Source organism: Pygocentrus nattereri, chromosome 3 (assembly GCF_015220715.1).
Source record: "Pygocentrus nattereri isolate fPygNat1 chromosome 3, fPygNat1.pri, whole genome shotgun sequence".
Lineage (NCBI taxonomy): Eukaryota > Metazoa > Chordata > Actinopteri > Characiformes > Serrasalmidae > Pygocentrus > Pygocentrus nattereri.
The window spans coordinates 29,956,909-29,969,466 of record NC_051213.1 but is presented as its reverse complement, the minus strand read 5'-3'; the positions used below and the strand labels follow the sequence as shown (position 1 = coordinate 29,969,466).

General features: G+C 40.2%; 1 protein-coding gene across 1 annotated transcript in view; it reads right to left on the bottom strand.

Moving 5' to 3' along the window:
- The window catches only part of kcnh2b (potassium voltage-gated channel, subfamily H (eag-related), member 2b), a 302,801-nt gene that overhangs the window by 168,396 nt on the left and 121,847 nt on the right, over positions 1-12,558 (bottom strand). The gene's annotated exons all lie outside the window — the stretch shown is intronic.

The window sequence follows — 12,558 nt, the reverse complement described above, 5'->3', positions numbered from 1 at the left end:
TTATAAGGAATAGAAGATATAGTCTACATTCCTTTCTTACACTTTAGCTTTCTATCAATTATTTGGAAGCCACAAAGTTATGTACTACTACAACCCCAATTCCAATGAAGTTGGGATGTTGTGTAAAACATAAATAAAAACAATACCATGATTTGCTGCAAATCTTTTTCAACCCATATTCAATTGAATACACTACAAAGACAAGATATTTAAAGTTCAAATGGATTAACTTTATTATTTTTTGCAAATATTCACTCATTTTGAATTTGAAGCCTGCAACACGTTCCAAAGAAGTTGGGACAGGGGCAACAAAAGACTGGGAAAGTTGAGGAATGCTCAAAAAACACCTGTTTGGAACATTCCACAGGTGAACAGGTTAATTGGAAACAGTTGATTGTCATGATTGGGTATAAAGGCAGCATCCCTGAAAGGCTCAGTCGTTCACAAGCAAGGATGGGGCGAGGTTCATCACTTTCTGAACAACTGCGTGAGCAAATAGTCCAACAGTTAAAGAACAACATTTCTCAACGTGCATTCCATCATCTTCAGTCCATAATATCATCAAAAGATTCAGAGAACCTGGAGGAATCTCTGCAAGTAAGCGGCAAGGCAGAAAACCAACACCGAATGCCCATGACCTTCGATCCCTCAGGTGGCACTGCATTAAAAACTGACATCATTCTGTAATGGATATTACCACATGGGCTCAGGAACACTTCCGAAAACCATTGTCAGTGAACACAGTTTGTCGCTCCATCTACAAGTGCAAGTTAAAACTCTGCCATGCAAAGTGAAAGCCATATATCAACAACACCCAGAAACGCCGCCGTCTTCTCTGGGCCCAAGCTCATCTGAGATGGACTGACGCAAAGTGGAAAAGTGTTCTGTGGTCTTACGAGCCCAGATTTCAAACTGGCCCAAAGAGGAAAAGGACTGTCCGGATTGTTATCAGCGTAAAGTTCAAAAGCCAGCATCTCTGATGGTGTGGGGGGTGTGTAAGTGCCCATGGCATGTGTAACTTGCATATCTGTGAAGGCACCATTAATGCTGAAAGGTACATACAAGTTTTGGAGCAACATATGCTGCCATCCAAGCAACGTCTTTTTCAGTGATGTCCCTGCTTATTTCAGCAAGAGAATGCCAAGTCACATTCTGTATGTGTTACAACAGTGTGGCTTTGTAGTAAAAGAGTGCGGGTACTAGACTGGCCTGCCAGCAGTCCAGACCTGTCTCCCATTGAAAATGTGTGGCACATTAGCACATGAGTGCAAAACACGATAACGGAGACCCCGGACTGTTGAGCAACTGAAGTTGTACATCAAGCAAGAATGGGAAAGAATTCCACCTACAAAGCTTCAACAATTAGTGTCCTCAGTTCCCAAACACTTATTGACTGTTGTTAAAGGAAAGGTGATGTAACACAGTGGTAAACATGCCCCTGTCCCAACTTCTTTGGAACGTGTTGCAGACATCAAATTCAAAATGAGTGAATATTTGTTTATCCCGTTTGAACATTAAATATCTTGTCTTTGTAGTGTATTCAATTGAATATAGGTTGAAAAGGATTTGCAAATCATCATATTCTGTTTTTATTTATGTTTTACACAATGTCCCAACTTCATTGGAATTGGGGTTGTATGATATAATACATGAATAAGTGATATTATATAGTTGAAAACATTAACTCCAAACTTTGAGTGGCGATTCCAAACTTTTGAATGGTAGTATATATATTTTATATGTACAGGATAGGTCATCCCTCTTTAAACACTAAGCATAAGCACAGTAGACAATGCATAAGCGACTGTGAAAGGCCAGGAAGAACACTTAAGCCCTGAATTCTCTCAAGAGAAAGATATAGGCCTGATAGCTGTTTGGTTCTCATTTCGCTCCACTGACTAGCGTTACAGGCCTCTTGCCGGCACGGCCCTTGCACAAACCCCATCTCATTCTTGACCCGGTGTTCCGTTACTGAGTCTTCTCAATCAAGGTCCTGCCACCAAGGCCTGTGACCACGCTGAAAACTCAATTAAAAGAGACGTGAGGTCATGGAGGCCTCCCGCCTGGTCCCATTCTGTCATAGTGCCTGTCTCTCCTCTGCAACCTGACACTCTAGGACAGATACGGTGACATCTAAAGGGGCTGATAATCCACCCCTGCCTTCTGCTGCAACCTTTGCTCCTTCTATATGCCGCGGTGGGTCAGCAGTCACTTTCTAAGACAGAAGATATTTGAAGCCACATTAAACTTTGCAACAGTAAACTTGGCAGTGAATGTAAAAAATATGACTGATGCTATTGTATGTTTTTCAAAAGAGTAAAGAAAAAGCAAGAGTATTCTCTAGACCTTCAAGCTTTATTTTTCCATGTGGCTGTTGTATCTTTCAACAAGCACCTAAATAAAGGGAAACTGCATTTACTAACCATCTGTTATGTATAAACATCTAATAAGTACACATACATCAAAAGAGAGCATAAAGGTTCTTTCATAAAAACAGGGTAGCATGCAGAAAGCTCCAGTTATACATGCTGATACATTTTACTATGACCACTGTGAACATATGTACACACATCATAACTCAGAATGTAACACCAGTGAGGCATTTGGTTTCATAAGGTTCACCCCTTAAACTGGAGGATTTATTATTCAGTAGCTATTACAAAACTACCTATGAAGGTCTGCAGTTATGTAACAGACATATTCACAAGCTAAGTGCACATCTTCTTTCAAAATAGCTGGATGAATGTTAGCATGTTTATTTTTACTGAATATCACAGTAGATAATTATGAGGTTAGGAGTATGAACAAAGACTTTGCCCTCACATAAAACCTCTCACATTCAGAGAACAAGCCTTGCAGAAATGTTGATTCTGGGTTATGCAGTACACTCTAAAAGTGACATGTTAAATAACAACACGCTTGTTACCCATTTTCACACTTTTTGGGTCATACTGTTTTCTGATTTAACACATTCTATGTTAAAAGCAACACAAGTGTGTTAACGATACAAGGGCACAGAAATATTCTAACACATTTTGTGTTAAAAGTAACTCCAAATGTCTCATCTTCAGCAGAACACACTGATGTGTCTAGTTAGAGGCATGTGTAGGTTTTTTTAACACATCTGTTATTAGTGTGTATGCCCAATGACCTGTTTCAAACAGCATGGATCCATGTACCACATTGTACTTCAGTGTTTAACAGTTCACAGTTTAAATGCTTAGAAGGTATTCTGTTCTCCATATAGTGTGTTCTTTAATGCATAATGCAACACTGAAGTAATAAAGACATAAACATATTTATAACTTATAGTGTATAATTTAAGTCCTAAAGTTCTTTACTTTTTTCTTTACTATTTCTTTCTTTAGTAAAGTTTGTGTAACCTGCAGTGCTTTCTGAGTTGGTGTAAACACATTAGAAAGGCCGTAGCGGTGGAGAGTTAGCATCTTCTGTGGATGCGGGTCTTGGCACATGCCAGTCAGCAGGCGGCCAAGTGTGGCGGCCTCGATTAGCCAGCCTGACAGCCGCCAAGGGCCATCACTCACTCCCTCCAGCACTCACCCTTTCACTCACACGCCCACCACGCGAGCCCCGCTGCCCAGCCACTTTCACACGCTGTCCACGCAGTCCACCTACAGGCCACTACAGGCTAGTAGAATACAGGCAGCGAGGTTTTTCATGTGCGTATGCTTTTTAGAGCTTGGCAAACAGTGAATCTGTACACAAACTAACACTGGCCAAGGCTCAGAATCAAAGAAAACAGAGTAAGCTGATCCTCTACATGGTTGTGGGGAATTGCTGGCCTTGACTGAATGCTAGGTCTCATAGTGTGACTCACAGGCTCAGGTTTGCGCTAACAAACTTCATGCGCTCAACTTCATTCTCTCACTGATGCAAAGGTTAAAGGCTTTTACACTGCTCAAAAAAATAAAGGGAACACTTAAACAACACAATATAACTCCAAGTAAATAAAACTTCTGTGAAATCAAACTGTCCACTTAGGAAGCAACACTGATTAATAATCAATTTCACAGCTGTTGTGCAAAATAGACAACAGGTGGAAATTATTGGCAATTAGCAAGACACACTCAATAAAGGAGTGGTTCTGCAGGTGGGGACCACAGACCACTTCTCAGTACCTTTCTGCTTTCTGGCTGATGTTTTGGTCACTTTTGAATGTTGGTGGTGCTTTCACACTCGTGGTAGCATGAGACGGACTCTACAACCCACACAAGTGGCTCAGGTAGTGCAGCTCATCCAGGATGGCACATCAATGCGAGCTGTGGCAAGAAGGTTTGCTGTGTCTGTCAGCATAGTGTCCAGAGGCAGGAGGCGCTACCAGGAGACAGGCCAGTACACCAGGAGACGTGGAGGAGGCCGTAGGAGGGCAACAACCCAGCAGCAGGACCGCTACCTCCACCTTTGTGCAAGGAGGAACAAGAGGAGCACTGCCAGAGCCCTGCAAAATGACCTCCAGCAGGCCACAAATGTGCATGTGTCTGCACAAACGGTTAGAAACCAACTCCATGAGGATGGTATAAGGGCACCGTGCAGGACGCTTGGCATTTGCCAGAGAACACCAGGATCGGCAAATAAAAAAACCATTGGTGCCCTGTGCTCTTTTCAGATGAAAGCAGGTTCACACATGTGAGCACATGTGACAGACATGACAGAGTCTGGAGACGCCGTGGAGAGCGATCTGCTGCCTGCAACATCCTTCAGCATGACCGGTTTGGCAGTGGGTCAGTAATGGTGTGGGGTGGCATTTCTTTGGAGGGCCGCACAGCCCTCCATGTGCTCGCCAGAGGTAGCCTGACTGTCATTAGGTACCGACATGAGATCCTCAGACCCCTTATGAGACCATATGCTGGCGCGGTTGGCCCTGGGTTCCTCCTAATGCAGGACAATGCTAGACCTCATGTGGCTGGAGTGTGTCAGCAGTTCCTGCAAGATGAAGGCATTGAAGCTATGGACTGGCCCCAGACCTGAATCCGATTGAGCACATCTGGGACATCATGTCTCGCTCCATCCACCAACGCCACATTGCACCACAGACAATTCATTACTATTACACTATTCAGAGTCAGTAAGAATCAGTGAATCGGTAAACAAAAAGTCTGGCAGCAAAGTTGTAAGCAAAAAACAAAAAGCCTTTTTTGAGATTTTTGAGAATTTTTATCTCAATTTCATCATAGCCAATTCTCAGTCACTTGCTAGGACCCCCTATATTTCACAATGCGTGATGATTCTGGAAGGGCGAGGGCAAGCAATGTTCTCTTGGACTCCTAGCTACGCATTGCTGTGCTATTACCAGGATTTGAATTGCAGTCTCCTGATGACAGGTGTCCCCTTAGACCCAGAGTTCCCCTACATATAGCATATTTGTCATTTCTCTCATTAAGCACACCTGATCCAACTCATTAGCAAATTAGCTCCTTAAAAAAGCTCCTTATGTGGTCAGTCAAGTGTTAGAAGCGGAAAACACATGAGCATGGGGTCCCAAGGACTAAGATTAAGTTAATGTTGTATAAAACGCCTGAACATACATGTGTAGCAGCAATATTAGAAAGGTAGCATAACTCATTCAACTTTGGCCTTATACCTATAAAATACTAGCCTTATATCTACAAAATCTAAGAATGAAATAATAAATAACCCCAGTAATCAGAAATAGCTGTGAGATATTGAAGGAAAAATAGGCTACACACTGATATCTTATAAAAGCTTTAAAGTTAGAGATAATGTACTATTTGATAACAGACTATTTGCATTTATGTTTAATTTCTGTTATTTAACAGGATGAACAGCCAATTTCTGTTCTTTCACTGGTACAGTGGTTTTGTGAGGTCTCATGGTTTTGGAAACAGAAAATATCATGTACAATCTAAAACACTTTGTAAATATATTTTTATAGTACAGGCCAACATGTCCTCCATTTAAACATGGCCAAATTCAGAGATCTTTTACGATCACAGCTCCACAATTCTAAGTGAAATATCATACTCTCCGTGCATACTATTCCCTGCACAAACATGTCAATATTTATAACTCTAAAGAATTATGATACATTTTTAAATTAAATCAAACCAATCACAGCACAGCACACATTTTGACTGGAAAACTGTTTGACTTGCTGCACCTGTATTTAGGCTAGAAAGCTAGCTATAGCTCTACAGCTACAACTGCAAGCATTACAAAATAGGAAAGTTTATGCATTTTTGAAACACTGTTTTGCATATCTGGATCCACATGTGTACGCTTGACAGGAATTGTTCATTAAAATATTACAAAAACCTTGAATAGCTGTACTTTCGATGCTTTAACACACACAGAATTTCTACTGTTCCTGTTACGTACTATTTTAACAAGTGAGTCTTGTGAACTTGTCCATCACACCTTTCTAATAAATGGCATGTAATCTTGCATGTAAACAACAGCAGCTAGAAATATTTGATGAGGCACAGCTGTTAAACATAGGCAGTCAATACATCAGTATTGACATTTTGAGTAATAAACCTGGAAACACTGCAGGACATGATGTAAGAAAAAACATCTAAATCAGGCTAAAAATAGAGCCATTACTGGATTGTCCATTAGGAGTTCTGTGGATCTGGCCAGGCTCTTGGATGAAAGTTTGGACAGAAGCACAGCTGTAGTGAGTGTGTGTGTGTGTGTGTGTGTGTGTGTGTGTGTGTGTGTGTGTGTGTGTGTGTGTGTAGAGCTTTCGTCCACCTCCCGCTGATCAATGATAACACATGTTAATGAATGTTTACTCCATGGCTGGCTGAGAACACAGCCATGCTCACTAACCTCACGTCTGTTTTCATTATGTCCACAATGCATTGTAAGTCCCAAAGGCTGATTAGTATGTACAGTCATTTACGATCGATGCCTCAGGAATGTGACAGGCATTTTTGTCCAATCATTGCTTCTGTGAGGCTTCAGTGTGCAGTAATCTTTGCCCACCTTGCACCATGGCTCCTGTGCGGCATTTGGACACAGGGCTGCCAACATCTGACAGAAATTCTAGAGATTTTTTTTTTTTACTGTACTACATACATAGCTGTTAACCTCTTAACCTATCCCTTTAATTCTGAGGTAATGAAATGGGAATTTTTGCACAAAGAAATAGTTTTTTTTATATTTTAATGTATACACTTGTCCATTACCCCAGATGTAGTCAATCAAAAGTTTGAAGTCAAGTTTCAAGTCTAAATTTTACTTTTTTAGTTTAGCACTGGCTCTGCTTTGCTAACACTGCTATCAAATATTAGCATTCAATAATTACCCAAATCATTTTTTAAATATATCCCCAAGACTTCACCTAACCTGGTCAAACTGCATATAGGTCTTTAGGCATGTCCAACTCTACCCATCAGTTGGGTTTCATCCTGTTCCACAATACTATCTAGCCTTGGGGGATTAAAGCTAACACATGCTTTCTCTAAAACATGTGAAGTAGCCACATCACTGAACAGCTCAGCATCTTGGAGGAGAGCGCTTAATGTCAATTCTGTTACATTACCTAATCAAGCCCACATTGGCTTGCATTGCACTGAGCGACGGGGGAAAGAAGAAAGACCTTCCTACCCTTCCAGAGATATCAAGGCCAATTATGTTCTGTTGGACCCCCCCGTCCACAGATGTCTGTGGCATCACCAGGGATCAAGCTCGCAATCTGCCAAAGATTGCGCTTGAGGTCTAATGTTTGTTAGCATCATAGCTCAAGCTCTTAACTAAAGGAAGATTTAGACAAAAACATGTCTTGACTGATAACCAGTCAAGTGGAAATTGTGTTCATCTGATTTTATGGCAAATCATTCCTGTAATCTGCTCATTTCCTTTAACATATAACATGATTTCTCAATGCTGTTAAACCACTAAGAATCTCACAAAATACATTTTTTTATCATTATGGAAGTCTTGAGGTCAGTCCTTGAGGGTTGGCAACAGCACTCAGTCAGTCTAAGAAGACAAGACTTAACATGGCTGCAAATATTGAGTTTGACATGCTGTTTGATTGACAGCAACTGAGAAAGGTGGCCTGCAGTCATTGGCTTAAGTTACTAAAGAAGCTTCACTGCCACTTTATACAGGGTCACTGTACAGACATTGCCCAAGCTAATATACTCAAGATAAAAGAATGTTTCGTTTCGTTCAGCTGCACTCGCCACAAATGACCTGTTATGCTTTGTAGTTTTTTTTTTCTTGGAACAGTGGTCTGCTGGTCAGAGCGTGCGTGCACTGTAATCTGTAGTGCCTGAAGGAAAAAATTTGAATATCACACCCTTTCTTGTACTAGGTCAGTGGGTTTTATGCTTGAGCAGGAGGCAGGGCTGGGTATTTGTAGTACATTTGAGCACTTTTGGCAAGAATGACAGCTTTGTTTTTTACAGAAATAATGGCCCATTTTTACCAACTGTTTCTGATCTAGAATCAGATGCTTAATATTAATTAGGAAGTGAAAGGCAAATGGAATTTGATAAAAATAGATTAAGAGCCACCTTATGCAACTCCTTAACCTTGCCCACATTTCAATTTCTCAAAATGACATAGCTTAGCTAGTGCTTTTATAGTAGCTATCCAATAATTTACAGCAGGTATTGAATAATATGTCTTACAATTAACCCTTACAAGCTGCCACTATGGGGGATGATACAGGAACACTGAAAGTTGATTTGAATTATATCTCATTTGTAGTGAAACAAGCAGAAACAATTGTCAAACGTCTTGAAGCAGAAGAGGAAATATTTTACCATGATTTGAATTTGATGAAATAGTAACATTTTGTTTGTAGTCCAGTATAAATGCTCTAAAGTTCAGCTAACATCCAAGTCAAGTGAACCTTATTCTGAATGTAACAGATTCTATTAAATCTAACACTATACTAAGCCCTAACATTAAAGGCGAATTCCACTGATTCTTCAAAAATTCAGCATTATTCAATCTTTGAGTTCATAACTTCTTCACTTTGTCTTTTGTCGCGTACTTTGGGCCATGGGCCTCAACTCGATGACCAGGCTTGAGAGCTCCACTCTTCAAAGTTGCTTTACAGTGTATGACTTTTTAATGCTTGAGTGCTACCATCAACAAACATTATTCCCTCAGGATGAGGACAGGAAATCTTGTCTGTTTTAAAGGGACTTTTAAATGACCTATTTGGGTTGTGGCCTTCATTTCTGTCCATTATGCAGGTCCAGCTATTAGATTAGACAGAAACTAAAGAGGAAAGTAAGTTTCCTGCTGGTTCCCCACCTTCATTTTACTACCAGACACAAGATGAATAGATATCCATTCAGCTCCAATAGATTCTTCTCCACTTAGTCTCATTATATGCCACTCCAATTGTTTCTATGCAAAAACTAATGTAATTCATGGAAATAGAGGGAGGGGATGCAATTCATGATAACAAATCAGGCTATTGCCATAATTTGAGTAGTTTATAGATAAATGCAAGCATTATCACGTCCTCTAAAGCTATCATTGTATTTATATAAGAGAAGAAAGATCTATTTAATAAAATAAACCGTCAAAGCATCGTGATGCCAGTGGGAACCACCTAATTGAACTCAAATCACTCCTTACGTTTTTAATCAAAGCAACCCTGTACATTTCACAAAAAAGACAACATATTAGAACTTGCTCCTCTAATGTTGGTTTAGATATTCAGAACTTTCAGATTTCCTGTTCACTGGAAACATCTGATATTGCCCCCCTTCATTATGTGGTGTATTTCCGTCTGTAATTGGCTGCACACTGTTCTACAGTTCCTCTGCAGCAACATGTCTTCATTAACCACTCCTCTTCTGAACTCTGCTCCAAACACAGGCAAGCCAATTGCACCATGTTGTTATGGCAAACCGAGGCTAACTGATGCACGATTTAAGATTAAGTGAGACCATTTCTGTGGAATGAATGAATGAATGAGTGTGATAGATAATGATGATTGGGGATTGCAGAGGCAATTCCTGTTCAGCTTCAGAGCGGTGCAAAAGAGGGGAAACAATGAGACACACACACTCAGAGAAGGGAGAGCAGAGACAATCCACTCATCTTGTTTAAATCCCACTCACAAGCTCAGATAACTAGCACAAATAAATGTGCTGGGTGCCCAGGCTGCCGTAGACAAAGCTGTACTGTCTCTATAAGGCCTTTCCAGCTCAGAATAAAGCAACCACTCCTTAACCTCTCCACCCCATTGACTGTGGAATAAAGCTGTACGCTAATAGTATTTCTGGTGCATTTCTTTACCGAGAACACTAGAGGCGATACACGGTTTCAGGTTTGATACTATTTTCAGTTCAGAGCTCAAGTTTTGATTCAATTTTATATTTTGTCTTGTTTTAACTGTAACTACATTTAACACTAATTGCACTGGCACAGAACTCTATACATTTTGTTTCAAAACAAAAGATTGCAAAATAGCACATCCTTGTGCAAAATAGTCATCTTACCAGTAACCAACACAAAACTGCTTTTAAAACCTTACATGGATCATTCCGCCGAACTAGTTCAAAGTCAGAGTTACATTCTGTCTTTTAATTGACTTGGACTTCAGACTAAAACCCTCTTGCTTTGATTGACTTGTTTCCCTTAATTATGTTTATTTTATTAAAACAAATGATTGACCACTCCATTTCATTATAACCAAATAATAAAGACACATAGTGCTAAAAGACAGGAGTGTGACTAAAATAAGCCTCCACCTTTGGACTAAAACTTTACTGACATGAAAACATGGTATAGTATTTTTTTTCATTTAATTTTTAATTTTTTATTGAACTCAAACATAATCTAAATATTTCAACTTTGCTTTAAAATAAATAAAAAAAACACTGGAATTTTTTTTTTTTAATTGGAAAGTAATATTTTTACATACTACAATTTAGTTGTTAGGGTTTGGGACAGCCACCTCCCAACAGAAAGTGTCCTATAAATGAAAACTTTGTATATATTTAGCTTATTACTGTCTCAACTTATGCCTTGAATTAAAATAAATTACAACATAATCCTTATAAACATATAAGCTCAGAATGCTCTATTGCCACTTTACTGTGGGACTGCAGTTGGAATTATTTCAGTAGAATAGTCATTTAACACCAACTCTATTTAATTTTCATTCACCCTCCATTTCTACTTTACTCTGACAGGACATCCCTGTGTGCCTAGTTTCCATCATTGATAGCAGTTACTAAAAAAGATGAGAGACTCTTAAAACAGGCCAAGGATGTATCCGCAAAACAGTTTCAAAAGTCTGATACTAAATTGCAACCACTCTTATGTGGTGCTTTAGGTTCTACAGTGGTGTGAAAAAGTGTTTGCCCCCTTCCTCATTTCCTGTTTTTTTGCATGTTTGTCACACTTAAGTGTTTCGGAACATCAAACCAATTTAAACAATAGTCAATTGCCCCCTAAACCTAATAACTGGTTGGGCCACCCTTAGCAGCAACAACTGCAACCAAGCGTTTGCGATAACTTGCAATGAGTCTTTTACAGCGTTCTGGAGGAATTTTGGGCCACTCATCTTTGCAGAATTGTTCTAATTCAGTTACATTAGAGGGTTTTCGAGCATGAACTGCCTTTTTAAGGTCATACCACAACATCTCAATAGGATTCAGGTCAGGACTTTGGCTAGGCCACTCCAAAGTCTTCATTTTGTTTTTCTTCAGCCATTCAGTGGTGGACTTGCTGGTGTGTTTAGGATCATTGTCCTGCTGCAGAACCCAAGTTCGTTTCAGCTTGAGTTCACGAACAGATGGTCGGACATTCTCCTTCAGGATCTTTTGGTAGACAGCAGAATTCATAGTTCCATTTATCACAGCAAGTCTTCCGAGTCCTGACGCAGCAAAACAGCCCCAGACCATCACACTACCACCACCATATTTTACTGTTGGTATAATGTTCTTTTTCTGAAATGCAGTGTTCCTTTTACGCCAGATGTAATGGGACACACACCTTCCAAAGAGTTCCACTTTTGTCTCATCGGTCCACAGAATGTTTTCCCAAAAGTGTTGGGGATCATCAAGATGTGTTTTGGAAAAATTGAGACGAGCTTTAATGTTCTTTTTGCTCAGCAGTGGTTTTCTTCTTGGAACTCTGCCATGCAGGCCATTTTTGCCCAGTCTTTTTCTGATGGTGAAGGCATGAACGCTGACCTTAACTGAGGCAAATGAGGCCTGCAGTTCTTTGGACGTTGTTGTGGGGTCTTTTGTGACCTCTTGGATGAGTCGTCGCTGCGCTCTTGGGGTAATTTTGGGCGGCCGGCCACTCCTGGGAAGGTTCACCACTGTTCCATGTCTTCGCCATTTGTGGATAATGGCTCTCACTGTGGTTCGCTGGATTCCCAAAGCTTTGGAAATGGCTTTATAACCCTTTCCAGACTGATAGATCTCAATTACTTTCTTTCTCAATTGTTCCTGAATTTCTTTGGATCTCGGCATGATGTGTAGCTTTTAAGGATCTTTTGGTGGACTTTACTGTGTCAGGCAGCTCCTATTTAAGTGATGTCTTGATTGAGAACAGGTGTGGCAATAATCAGGCCTGGGTGTGGCTAGAGAA